The following is a 13977-nucleotide window of genomic DNA, read 5'->3' as shown; positions in this document are numbered from 1 at the left end:
AGAAGCTAAATCAAAGATAACTCTCAAAGGATTTGAGAAGTAGGAAACAAATTAAGATGCTAAGTGAAACATGCATTCTATATAGTTAAGACTGAGAATTTTTTAAATAAAAATATCTATAATAAATTAAGCACAAAAATGAATATTAATTAAGTACTCAAATATTTGTGAAACTGAAAAATGATGAAATTCTCAATACTTTATTTTGAGCATATTGTCAGTAACTATGAATTAATGTGTCAAAGATCCAAATAGACAAAGTAAATGGCATATGGAACAAGTAATACAAACAAGAAGAATACAACTCCAAGAAAGACTCAAATGCAGATTCTAGACATCAAAACAATGCAACAGAAATGAAGAGTGTATTTGATTAGTCTGTCAGATTATATAGCACAGTCAATAAGAACTGCATCAAGAAACACTTCTTAAACTGAAATTGAGAGGGAAAAATAGAATCAAAAGAGAATGTAAAAGCTAAGATTATGAATGTATGTAACCATATACTATGTAGCATATGTATGCTTAGAACATGAGCTGAAGAAAACTGAAAGAGCCAAAATAAAATTTTATTTGCATATTAAGAGCTAAGAATGTCACACAATAAGTTACAGACAAAATCGTAAATATAAGATCATGGGCTGGAGAGATGGCTCAGGTGTTAAGAGCACTGCCCGTTCTTCCAGAGGTCCCAAGTTCAATTCCCAGCAACCACATGGTGGCTACCAACCATCTGTAATGTAGTCTGATGCCCGCTTCTGGACTGCAGGGATACATGCAGACAGAACATGGTATACACAATGAATAAATTAATAAACCTATCTTTTTTTTAAAAAAAAGAGCAGTAAAGGTGTTAGACTGCTTTGACAATAAATAAATAAATAAATAAATAAATAAATAAATAAATATAAGATCAGAAAATGTATACTTGATTAATGTAAAAATTCTACACGTGCACTTTCATTTAATTTTCATAAAGGAATATATAAAAGATTAGCAGAAAATTAGTTTACTCACAGAGCATTAGAAAATATGTCACCATTGTGTAAATCACAGTGGAAACAAAGCACAGAATAAACTACACTTTGGCTAGATAATCCAGAATAAATTTCACCCCGTGGGCCAATGTGGGATTTCTTAAACTAAAACCCAAATCTGAACTTCAATAGCTCACATAATATAATTAAAATATCTTCATAAAAATTAGTTACTCTTTCTGTAGTAGTATAACAGCACTAGTGGACTTACTGTGACATTAGACTTAAGAAATGATCTTTGTTTTTTATTGCAAACTAAGGTAACAGCAACTTTAGATATTCCTATTGTCCATGGTCTATGTGCACATTTAAAGGAATAAGTATGTCCTATTCTACCAGTATCCAAATGGAGGGATTCCCACACTGACACTTATACTCTAAGTAGTGAGCATTTCCATGGCTTCATTCTCCATCAGCATGCAAATGTGTGTCCATACATATGCATGTGACTGCACTGATACACACACACACACACACACACACACACACACACACACACACACACAATGTTTTATGACAAAACTTCCCATCATGGAACTCACTTTTTAAATCTTGTCTACATTCACTTTGGGACGGCTCTTTATTAAATTGTAAACACCTGCTCCTGTTCCCCTGTCCTTCACATTCTTATAGATTTCCTGTTAATGGGTCAAGATATTACATAAAATTTTGGGCAAGAATTAGGCAAAGTTACTATTGAAATTGGAAACATCTACTTGTATAATAAATAGCACAATTAAAACAAATGTGGCTCGCATAATAATTGGAGCACTGCTCATTTTTATTTACTTCTGAAATTCTTTTCCAACCCTGAGAACAAAAGAAATTAACTCAATCAAGTGTCCCATTACATCCATATTCATCTGGCTAACAGAGGCCTATGCTGGGAGAATTTCAAAGCTGATAAGATTGAAAGGGTTATTGACTCTAAACCCCTTATTTCACACATGAACAGACAAAGCCTCAAAAAAGTTAAAAGGCTTCTCAAGTTCACAAAAGAAATTTCCACCAGGAACTTTCTCCTAGTGAGTTACTTCTCTTATATATTTTTTTATTTCTTTTACCAAATATGATCACATAATTCAGTCAAATCAACTGTAGGTATTTCTTATTATTCAAATAATTACAATAAGTCAAAATAAGACGTAGCATTAATGTAACAAGACCGTTTTTATATGACTTGTTATATTTATAAAATTCCACACTATTATGACACATAAAACTTAATTTTCAGATTATATTATTGTTTAAAAGCGTAATTCCAAATATTCAGTTTAATTTCCTCTTGTTTGGGTTGTTTTACTGATTTCACAAAGAACAGAAAAGAGTTTATGTTTCAGTTATATTCAAGACATACCAGAATATAGTAACATTTCAGCAATTCAAATAACACCTGGTATCATTGGTAAATCATGGATGTTACGTCACAATGTTTTTCATGGCAAGAGTCCAGTGCCCTTCCACATCGTATCTGCAGAGAATAGTCCCCAAATGCCCGAATTTTGGCATGTTATGGATTGCATATGCACTGGGCTATTTCTTTCTATCATCAATCAATCATATATATATATATATATATATATATATAATTCTATCTATCATCTATTTATCTATTGGTATAATTGTATGTATATATCCATATACATCTTAACATGTAATTTTTAATGTGTGTGTTTCTGTGTGAGTGAATTCCACATATGTTTATGTGCCCATCAAGGACAGAAAAGTGTATTGGTTTTCCAGGACATGGAGTGACAGACAGTTGTATATTGCCCTACATAGATGCTGGGAACTAGCTTGGGTCCTCTAGAACAGTAAGCACTGTCAAACACTGACCTATCCCTACAATGTGTTTTTCCTACAATGAAGTTTCTAGGATCACTTACATATTCCTACGTATAAGAGACTAACAATCTTCACTGATAATGACAGATAATTCTGCAACTGTACTGCAATAAAGGTAATTTCAAATTCCAAATCATTTATTTCAGAAACTTTTCATTTATTTATTTGTTTATGTTTTTACTGAAACCACAGAGAAACAAAATCAACTAGAAGAATCAGGACTGCTGTAGGTGGCAGTCATTTAAGGGAGATGAGGAATATGATGGAAATAATCCAGTCTAAAAGGTGATGATTAAGAGGTGCTTAATTAAAAGAGCCAATCAGAGAGATTCTGTATGTTATTATTGAAACAGCCAATCAGAGAGGGTCTTTTGTACAGAAATATAAAATGGGAACTTCCCACTAAGCTGTAACTGAAGAATAAGATCCCTACTACCAAAGCCTCCTTCAATTGCTCTAAAAATGAATTCCCTATGAATCTCAATAACTAAATTTGGGTTTTTGAGATGGATAATAAAGTTTCTTAATGTTTAAAATATACAAATAATTAAAACGATGACATATTATTGAAAACATCTGTTTTTGCCTGAAGAGCTAGTTTAATATGTTAAAAGATGGCCTAAAACACCGCTTTAGGTTAAATGTAGAAATTATCCAAACTAATACATGCAGAAAGTAGGAAGTGTTAATAATAGTGGGTTTTACTTATTTTATTTATATAATATGATTAAGTGTTAAAGTAAATTAAGTGATTTGGAAGCATTTTTCCTTGGCATATTATGGCTGAATCTTTTTTTAATTTGTAGATAAAGCAACTGGTAAAATGTCAAATAATTTAGGAGACTTTATATTACTAGGGACTGGTAGAAGTTAGTTCTATGTTTTGCTGTTCTTTGTTGTTGCTGTTTTACTTTGAATGGAAACCCTGATCTGAAACCCAAACCCAGTTTTTAATTTTTCTTACACTGCAGATTCACATATTAGATTATGAAAACACATTTGTCAAAGTATTTATTAGTGTTACATATGCTGGAATACATTGATTTGTTAAAAACATGATAAATTATATGCACATGTGTATGTGTTTTGTAGCAGTTTCCTGCCATATTAAATTCTCCCATTTTTAGGGGAAGCCCAATAAGACTTAGGAAGTGAAAAGTGATATGAGACACCCAGATGCTTTAAGAAACTGTTTAGCAGGAAGTGAAACAACAGGATGTTTTAGGAAAATGTTTTATAATGGGAAGGCCAATAAGCTCAGGAAGTAAAGGAATCAAGGCAGCTCCAGGAAGTCCTTGAAACAGAGCATATTTACTACATTTCCCAGGTTCCATGCCTGAAAGATACTGATCATCATGTCACTCTTTAGACACGCTGACCTGCCCAGAAGAGGCTCAGACCAGGAGAACACTTTAACACATGCTTACATTCGACAAAGTTCTGCATGGTGGCAATCTCAATGGCCACTTGTTAGACTCAACTTCTTACAATTTTAAATCTAGCAAGGGCAATATTAATGTTATAGGAAGGAAGTGCCATGATTAGGAAAAACTTTCTTACTTTACTATCTCTGTGGAAAGAGTTGTTACACTTTTATCTGTGCATGTGTCATAAAGAAAAATAGCAAATATAAACTTTGCAATAAACACCATTCTAATAAAACAGAAATGACCTGAGAAAGTTTCATGAGAGAGTTTGTGGAGAGTAAAATTAAAGGTCAAATGCAATAAATCCAAAGCACATTGCAGCCTAGAGTAATTATATTCTACATTAATTAGTAATATTTCTAATAAAATTTATAGTAAAATAATTTAAAATTTAAGCATCCCTAACCTGTCACTAGCTTCTGTTTTTAATGCAGATTTACTGCATTACTGAGTATTGAACTGAAATTAAACAGTATGGTCCTGTTAGTTTCACATTTTCTACCCCATATTGACTTCAGATCAAGAAAGTTACTATTAAAGCAGAAATTTGGACACTGAAAAAAAAAACATAAAAGGATCTAATTTAACTTATTATTTAAACATCAGAGCCTTCATTATATTTTAAAATAGTTTACACAATAATTCATGCCAGAAGGTGGCACCAAAATACTCAACTTCAAAACCCCTCTATTAATAGGTGCATGAGATTACTCTATAGTTAGAGCTGCAAGTGTAGGGAAACAAAGTTGCAAAAGAAGATTGTCGTGATGAGAACATCCTGTCCATTTACAAGTGAGCAGAACACAGGTTAGAAATAGACTTTCTGATTTCAGATCTGTTGCTGAAAAACTTCTATTGAGTTCTCCTTGTTAGGACAATAGATGTTTTCATACGTTACAATGCTTCATAAAACGGTTACTTAGGAAGTCAAGTGATACTCCAGTGGCCAATGGAAAGTATAACATTCCCTTTTCTGAAGCATCTGTCCAATATGCAGTTTACCTTTACATTGTGAAAGGAATTTGTGGTTAGTTTTGTCAGTGTAAGGGCAAGGGAAGAAGAGATGCAGAGAAGAAAACTAGGAGAAGGCAACAGGTCACATGTGCAAAGCAGAAGGAAGGTTACTGGTGGTAGGACACTAGGGGGGGTAACAGGAAAGGGAAGAAAGGGAACTGAAGGGTAAGGAAAACAAGATAATCAAATTTTTGTGCCATGAGAAGAGAACTGGCTCAGCCTGTCTAGGCAATTGCTGTCAAGCTTGAGGACCTAGGTTCAGTCCTTGGGTCCCACTTAATGAAAAGAAAAGACCCAGCTCTAGTTAATGGTCCTCTGGTTGCCAGGGAGAAAGAAAACAAGCAATCAGCAAAGTGTATTGAAAAGATAGTGTCTTTTTTATTTTTGTTCATTTTCATTTAAGTTAGAAACAATCTTTTTTTACATGTCAATCCCAGTTCCCTCTCCCACCCGTCTCCCCTCCTCCTCTGGTCTCCCACAGACCCCCTATCCCAACCCCTTTCTACTCCCCAGCAAGGGTGAGGCCTTCCATGGGGGATCTTAAAAGTCTGTCTTATCATTTGTAGGGTCTAGACCCTCCCCATGTGTCTAGGCTAAGAGAGTAAACCTCCATGTGGAGTGGGCTCCCAAAGTCCATTTGTGTACTAGGGGTAAATACTGATCCACTACCAGTGGCCTCATAGATTTCCCAGACCTCCAAACTGACCTCCTCGTTCAGGGAGTCTGGAAAGCATAGTGTCTTAGAGAACAGGGAGAAAGTAAACCTGTAAACCATTTCCAACAGGCTTCTCTATTGTTTATCCCACACCACACAAATGCCTACAGTGGGAAGAACTGAGGAGCTCCTCAACATACAGGAAGCTCTCAACTGATAATTGTAGCTAACTGACTCAACATTGCTTCCATGGTCAGTTTTTGCTGGCTGTTCAGGTTGACAATGTTGCCTTTGTTGGCACAATCAATTAGACTAATTCCACTTGTGTTTGTCATGAGTGCCTTTTCAATCATTGACAAATTATGTGTATTATCTACTAGATGCTTCTGTCTATATGCCCTTTGCTATTTTTGCTTTTGCTTTTGCTTTTGCTTAATGCTTAACATTTGTTCATTAAAAATCACAAGTGTTGCTATAGAAGATCATCTCTTGAGTATAGAGAGAAACAATACCACTCAATACTAGATTACTTGCCAAGGTGTTTCATTATGTCTAGGAGAAAAACAGAAGAGAAAGGGGCAAGTAGGGAGAAAGGAGAGGGAGGGAGGGAGACAAGGAGGTAGGGACAGGGAGAATTCAAAATAAGGAATAAAAGAACAGAACATTTGTAAAACTGCAAATCTCGTTTACCCTAAGAAACTTACATGCTGAGAAGTTGTAGCAACTTATCCAACTTAATTATTTTTGTTGTTGTTAGCTTAATACAGCCTATAGTCCTGTGAGAAGAGAAAATTCAATTGAGAGAAATGCCTCTATCAGATGGTAGCAAGTCTGTCATTTTCTTGCCTAATGATTGATGTGATTGGTCCCAATTCATCCCAGCTAGTGCCACCCCTGGGCAGATGATCCAAAGTTGTATGAGAAAGGCGACTACTCAAGTCATAGGGAATATGGAGCAAGCCAATAAGCAAAGTTCCTCCATGGTCTCTGCTTCAGTTCTTGCTTCCAGGTTTCTTTTTTGGCTTTACCTGATGATAGAGTAATCCATAAGCCAAATCAAACCTTTCCTTCCTAAATTGTTTTTGTTCTGTATTTTATCATGGAAATAGAAAGCAAACTAAGATGAAACCTTAAAAGGAGAAACATATGGTAACTGTAAAGGATGGAAATACATTATTAAAATGTCCTGGAGAAATTATTCTTTAAATACAACTATTAATCTTGTGTTTGTTTTAATTCAAAATTTTCACTCATATGCATAATTTAATTTCAAATCCAAGTCTGTAACATTAAGCCTTCTTCCTCAGCCTCAATTCCCTATTCCTGGAATTTTCAGTGCTTTTTCATAATTTTTCGTATTTGATAAATAATGGAATAGAAAGAACAGTTACTATACCATAAATTAAGAGGTTTTCTGAAATTCTGGCCCTTGGGACAAAAAAAATGGTAAAATAGGACAATTTGGAATGGTTGAGTGTCAGGGATGGTGGTTTTGACTTCAAGGAAGATGAGCATGAATGGTCATTTTGCAGTTTTTTCAAAAGTATGTACCAGCTACCAGCATCCCCCACATATCTGCTCACTAGTAACATGTCAACTGATATTTTCCTAACAAGTTCTGCGTTAGGATACCAACCAGTGCTTCATAATGGCATTCATCAGCAAAGACTTAAAATGTTTTCTCATTTAATAAAACATGGCTATGAGTAGTACTTTTCAGTCTATGTCTGATTACTTCTCTTGTAAAGAGGAGCCAAGAGAGGAAGTCTTTGGTTTTGTTTTCATTTGGCTTTATTTTCACATTTCTAATAAGTTGTAAATTGTTATATGTGAGTGGAAAATTTTGCTTAAAGTTTTTGGGAAGCAAAATTTGAGTTCGTTGATACAGTTAAAATGCCTCAGAGTCACTCATATTATTTTTCAGTATTCCATAAATGCAGATGTTGAAATTATAATAATACATAACGTATCATTCTATATAGGCTATAATAAGAAATGCCCATTTCAATTCAAATCAGAATAATAGGCTCTTGAATAATGAGCATGGCCAATTTAAAATGACCTTTATAGAAAAATGGTTTGAGGTAATCAATAGTAATTTTGGAAAATAATTCCATTTATGCCTCTTACAAGGAAATGTTCATGTTAGCCTTTATTATTTGGTCTTAGTGTTGTTACCAAGGAAATAATGTGAAAAGAATATTTTTTCTATAAAATGTATAATTACTGAAATTGCTATAATTGTATTTATCTTTTTATTCCTTGTGCGCTTGTTCTAAGATAGGTAAACTGGCCAAAGATATATAATTAAACTGAATAATTAGCATATATGTAGGTGTGCTAATTGAAAATTTTTGAATAAAACTTACTTCATGATTTTTATTGTTCTGCATCTTTTATATTTTATACCCTTTCTAACTGTATTGGAATTATCATAGACTAACCATAGACCTCAGTTTAAGATGTTGGAGCATTAAAGCCAGTAGTTTCGATATTTCCAAGTCTCCTAGGAGGGACTAAGCTCCAGACTGGCCTATACAATGCCAGTGGATGTCTTCTGTCCCTGACCAGAGCTAACACTCAAAGCCACTTTCATTTCCTGTAACCTGTGTCACTCTGCCTGTGGGCAACCATGAAATGTGAAGTATTAAGTAGAACATAAATTGGTAAAGGAAATGTTTGGTGATAAAAGAAGGATATGAGTACATTAAAATCAGGATAGGAATGAGACAGAAAAAGGAACAGAAAGGAAGATATATTAATTTTCTCCATTACAGCTTTTCCTTACTCATCAAATTATTTTAGTGATAATTTTGTAATTGATTGAAAATGATAATAAACCAAAGTTTAACACATTTTGCTAGAAAATGAAATTCAAGCAAGAAAACAATGTTAAAATGATTTTCTTTTATATTTCAGAATAAGTCCACAGTCAATTCAATGGAAATTCAATTCCATGGTGAGGCCAGAGTTGCCTAACAGCATTAAACAAAGACTGAAAGTAAGTGGTTTGCCTATTACTTAAGGAGGAGATGTGAGGAAGTGAGCAGGTGGGCAAACAAGAGTTGAGTATTCATCACATGTTCCATCCTCTCTAAGGTGTTTGTGAAATCAACATCAGGTCCAGTGACTTGCACGGAGCCACTGCTTGCTGGCATTGACTGGTCCCTAAGCCTGCCGAGTTAATCTCAAAATGTCCATTCTGCAACTCTTTCACCATAGCAACAAAGTATTCTACTATTTTGATAAGTGGGTAGTCACACACTCAAAGATATTGTTCTACCTATTTCATTTCCTAGTTTCTTACATTTTAGTCATGACCATTGCAATTTAATTTCAGCTTTCTTATGGGTGGAAGTCTTCTGCTTAAAAACAGGTTATAGGAAATGAATTGAATAGTTCCCAGAGAACCAATACCTGGAGAAGCTTGGAAATGTCTCATGGTGTTGCCCTGCCTTTCTCGGTTTTTTGTTTTGAGTGAAATTTTCCTTTGTGGCTTTAGTATGCATTCAAAATTGTACCTCACTTCCAAGCTCAGACACACTGGCATTGCTCAGAGCTGTTCAGAGGGGCGAAAACGAAACACACAAACTGATGAAAATTGTCAGTACAATAGGCAAATAGGAAAAAAGAAGAACAAATATTTTTGTGTGGATCATCTACTTCAGTTGTGTTTTATTCTTATGAGTTGAGTAGAAACACAAGACTTAATGACAAATAGGTGCCATTTGTGTGTTTTTGATAAATATATATGGTCAAATATTTATAAGTACATTCACACATCCCAGTTGACATCATGAATAAATTTCTTGTTACATTATTTATGAATGAAGCAGTCACATTGTGCTGTGCTCTCTAAGCCTCTCAGTCTCTTGTCTTAGTGCAGTGGTAATGATTGTATTATTGTCTGCAATTACTAAAATTGCAAAATTTTAAAATAAAGTTAAGCTGTACTATGTCAATTAGTTTAGCTAGCTTTTCATGACAGTTATCATATAAAAACAAGAGAAAATAAATTATGTTGCATTATATACCTTATACATTGCGCCTTTAGATAAAGAAGTTTATTTCAAAGAAAATAAGTGATATAAACAAAATAATCTGCAGTACTGGGGGCTTTGTCTGTTCTCTGTTTTGTTTTTTCAGGCTACCATGTCAATAGCCTATCTCTGATTGCAGATGAAGTCAGTAATACTTTGTGAAGCATCTGAAAAAACTTCAACCCAAAGAAAGTTAACAAATGAACATTTGCTTCTAAGAATTTACTGACAAGTGATACCATATTTTTGAGTGTTTGACCAGATCACTTGAGTTACATAAAATACATTAATTTAGATTAATACTAATTTATGAGCTTTGACCACACAAAAAGTTTTAATAAAATATATTACTTACATGTTCATCACATATAAAAATCACAATGAAGAATAACAGCATGACTATATATTCTTTCCTTGACAAAGCATATCTTGAACTAACAATTATTCTGTTAAATCTAAGAATATGCATGCAGTCCTTTACTCTACTCAGAACTCTTGCCTGAACACTCACTATGGCCAAGATTCTCAACCTTGACTGAACATGATAAGCACCCTGGGATCTCTTAAAAATCATGATACTAATTAAATTTCTATCTTTGGGGAAATTACCCATGAGGCAGTGTTTAGAAAGCTTCCCTGGTGATTGTAATAGGCAACCAGAATAGAAAATTACTGTATTATAAAATGCCCTAAATGGATCATAACCAAAGTCTTTCTTCTCTACCTTAATCCAAAGCAGATCTTTGTCTACTGAGCATGTCATTGGGGAAGTCTAAAGTAAGGACAGTAGGGTAAAATTCATCAAATTTGTTCTTATGTTGCTCAAAATCATTCCTCCATAAGGTTAGAGCTTCCAGCCATTTTCTTTATAATGAAATACCAGAGAAACTTAGTTCTAACAAATAGTAAGTTTTATAGAACATATTCTTTAGTGGGTGCATAGTTACTTCTTACATTAAATTGACTATACTTTGGTAAAAATACATTTATGTTCATATCCCCAACAAGATTGTATTTTCTCTTAGTATGTGTGTTAATATTATACATGCCTGTAAAGTAGTATGGTATGTCAGCAAGTCTAATCTTTGCTGTGGAGCAGTATGGAATCTGGAATCATATACATATTATTCAGTGTATCACTTGTTATGCCATAGACTCATATAAATTATTTTCAGTGAAATCTACAATTTGTTTTTATCCATGGAAACGTATTTAAAAACTACCACACTCAAAGCTATGAAATTACATGGAATTTCAAATGTAAAATCCCTCAATTTTAGCCATGCTTTTGCATATATATATGCAAATATATATATATATATATATATATATATATATATATATATATATATATAACCCCTATGTTGATTTTATTAGATTTTCCAGAGAAACATGTTTGGTATTACATAGACATAAGTGAGTGAGAATTCAGCTGAAATGACTCATGTGCACATGGCAAAGTAGGATTTCAGGATAAACTATCTTCAAAGTAGAGATCCAGCCAGGCAGGTAGCAGGACAGAGTAGAAAAAATCCAAAGTTTATAGTGAATCTCAGCCTCATTCCAAAAGGAGAATGTAGGAGTAAATAGTATAAAAGCCAGAATCCTCATGCCAAAACTCTGGAGGTTTCATGTCCCAGGGAGGGTTCTGAAGGGAAAAGACTGAGGTTGGCTTCCCTTTCCCTTTTGGGGAAAAGGACTCTCAGTTGAGTAATTGGTGCCTGTACACATTGAGGCAAAATCTTTCTCCTTCAGTCCATGAGATCAAACATCAGTCTCTTCAGGAAATACCCTTGCAGATATACTTAGGAATAATTATATGCTATCTGTCTAGGTATTCCTTAATCTAGCAAAAGTGACACTTCAAAATTAAGGACTGCATTGCTTAAGTTCTATAACAGAAAATGGCAGTGCCATTTTAGTTATTAAGCATTATTATTAATCACATGAAAATAATTAAGACAAGGTGAAATGGCTGCTCAGTGAAGGAGTTTGCTGTGTGTGTGTGCAAGGGAGTATGGTTGAATAAATCCATTGAAGCAAAGTTGGAGTTAACAGGAGAGTAGGCATAGGGACAAGGCCTTATAAAGACATGCTATTTGAACAGCTAAAATTAAAAAAGAAAGAAACCATCACAAATAATGTTAGATATGTTATTGAAGAAGAACCAGTCTTAATCAACTCTCAACCCTGTATACTACAGTGATAACTGTTGTGGCAAGACATGCCCACATGTGTGATTGTGGTGGTAGCATCATGAATATAAACAAGCATTTTCTGATTGTATTTAGGTCAAGGTCCACAAGATGAAACTCTACCTGACACTATTATTGGGCCCAGAATCCACAGCTAGACAGGTCATTGATTCAAGGGGAGAACCTGCTATTATTTTATTGAATGAGCATAGTACTGGTTTATCATTATGCCCAGAGACTAATGCAGTTCACCATCCTTCTTTTGTAGCTGAGAGCTACCAAAATAATGAACCACAACTGGCAAAGTTACAGATAAAAACACTGCTTGATGCTCAAACCTAAATGAGACATGTATACCAAATACCTTCTTCTCAAGTCTTGGAGATCATTCTGGAAAAAGGACATCAAGAATGTAAGAGCTAATGACAGTGGTTGGACTACAAGGAAACAGTGGCTTCTGAACACAGCAAGGAATTTTTTGTAATAGTATGTTTTAAATAAAATTGCTATGAATTATTTTAACAACCCAATAATTTACCATAGTCAGAAATAATATCAGAGTTATACCAACAGAAAAGACTTTTCTTAACATTTCTTTCTTTGGAGATGGAATCTCAAAAACAAAAAGATTCAGATGACTGGAAATCCAAGGAGACTGCTTCACCAGAGTCATGGGACTGATGATGCTTTGATGTTAACTAATCAAATCCCATTTCAGATGTATTACCTCTAGAAATGAAGATGATAAACATGCTTCATTTTAAATTACCTTTTATTTTACATGTTTTTGGGAGTCAGGGAGAGCATATATCCCATAAATCGATATAACAGGTCTGTGGTGTTGGGTCCTTCTTTACACCATCTGGGTCTTGTTGATTCAGCCCCATTGTTCAGGCTTGGTGGTCAGTGCCTTCACCTACTGAGCCAATCTATCTGGCCTTTGGCTTACTTTAAATCATGAAATGAGGACTGATAGGTGTTATCAATACTCATAAGGTATAAAATGGGATTAAGTGCCATTCAGCAACCACATGGTGAATAAGCAATGAGAATAATTAGAAGCAAAGATAACACTTGGGTGGGTACTTTGTTGTTCAGATGAGAGATTTTGTTGACAGAAAAATGAAAAATAGGATTAAGAGTCACAGTCAGGATGCATTTTAATTTCAAAAGACAGAATTTGATGCTGAACTTGAGGCAAGCCAAAGTAAGTAGGTAGTAGCCATTACTATATTCACAAAATTAGTTTGTAACTGAAGGATAAATTGTGGCCAAACTTACTGTCATAAACTAAGGATGTAGTAGCTGCTATAAGGAACATTGTCAATGCTTAACACATGAGCCTTATTATCATTGTGTTTTTATCACTATGCAAGCCACATTGAATATAAAATTCTTAAGAAGTTCACTAGTTTTCCTAGGAGGACGACTGAACTATATAATAAGTTCCTGTGCCAGGCTAATATTCACTATGAGATCCTGTTTCCCCATCCAAATTATTTTAAATTTTCCAATTTTAAAAAATTAGAGTGTACTTACATCATTTTTTCTACTCCTCTCTCTAAGCCTTCCATTTTTCTGTCCCACTCACTCAAAAACTCATCTTCTCTATTCTTTAATTATTATTAATATATGTCTTGGCTAGTATTATGTCAACTGACACAAGCTAAAGTCATCTGATAGAAGGGAACATCAACTGAAAGAAAAAAGTAATGCTCCCATAAAATTAACCTAGAGACAGGAAAGCCTGTAGGGCGTTATAGT

At 34.2% G+C, this 13977-nt stretch overlaps 1 long non-coding RNA gene across 2 annotated transcripts in view; it reads left to right on the top strand.

Annotated features, from left to right (window-relative positions):
• The window catches only part of LOC103160010, a 41887-nt gene extending 28906 nt beyond the window's left edge, over positions 1-12981 (top strand). For both annotated transcript variants that reach the window (XR_003481245.2, XR_004771690.1), the window contains exons 4-5: positions 8898-8979; positions 12482-12981. This is a non-coding gene — a long non-coding RNA (uncharacterized LOC103160010). The remainder of the gene's footprint in view (positions 1-8897; positions 8980-12481) is intronic.
• Positions 12982-13977: the final 996 nt, after the last annotated feature.

The sequence above is a fragment of the Cricetulus griseus genome (genome assembly GCF_003668045.3).
Source record: "Cricetulus griseus strain 17A/GY chromosome 1 unlocalized genomic scaffold, alternate assembly CriGri-PICRH-1.0 chr1_0, whole genome shotgun sequence".
Lineage (NCBI taxonomy): Eukaryota > Metazoa > Chordata > Mammalia > Rodentia > Cricetidae > Cricetulus > Cricetulus griseus.
The sequence above is the reverse complement of the archived record's forward strand: the minus strand, read 5'-3'. Positions and strand labels throughout refer to the sequence as shown.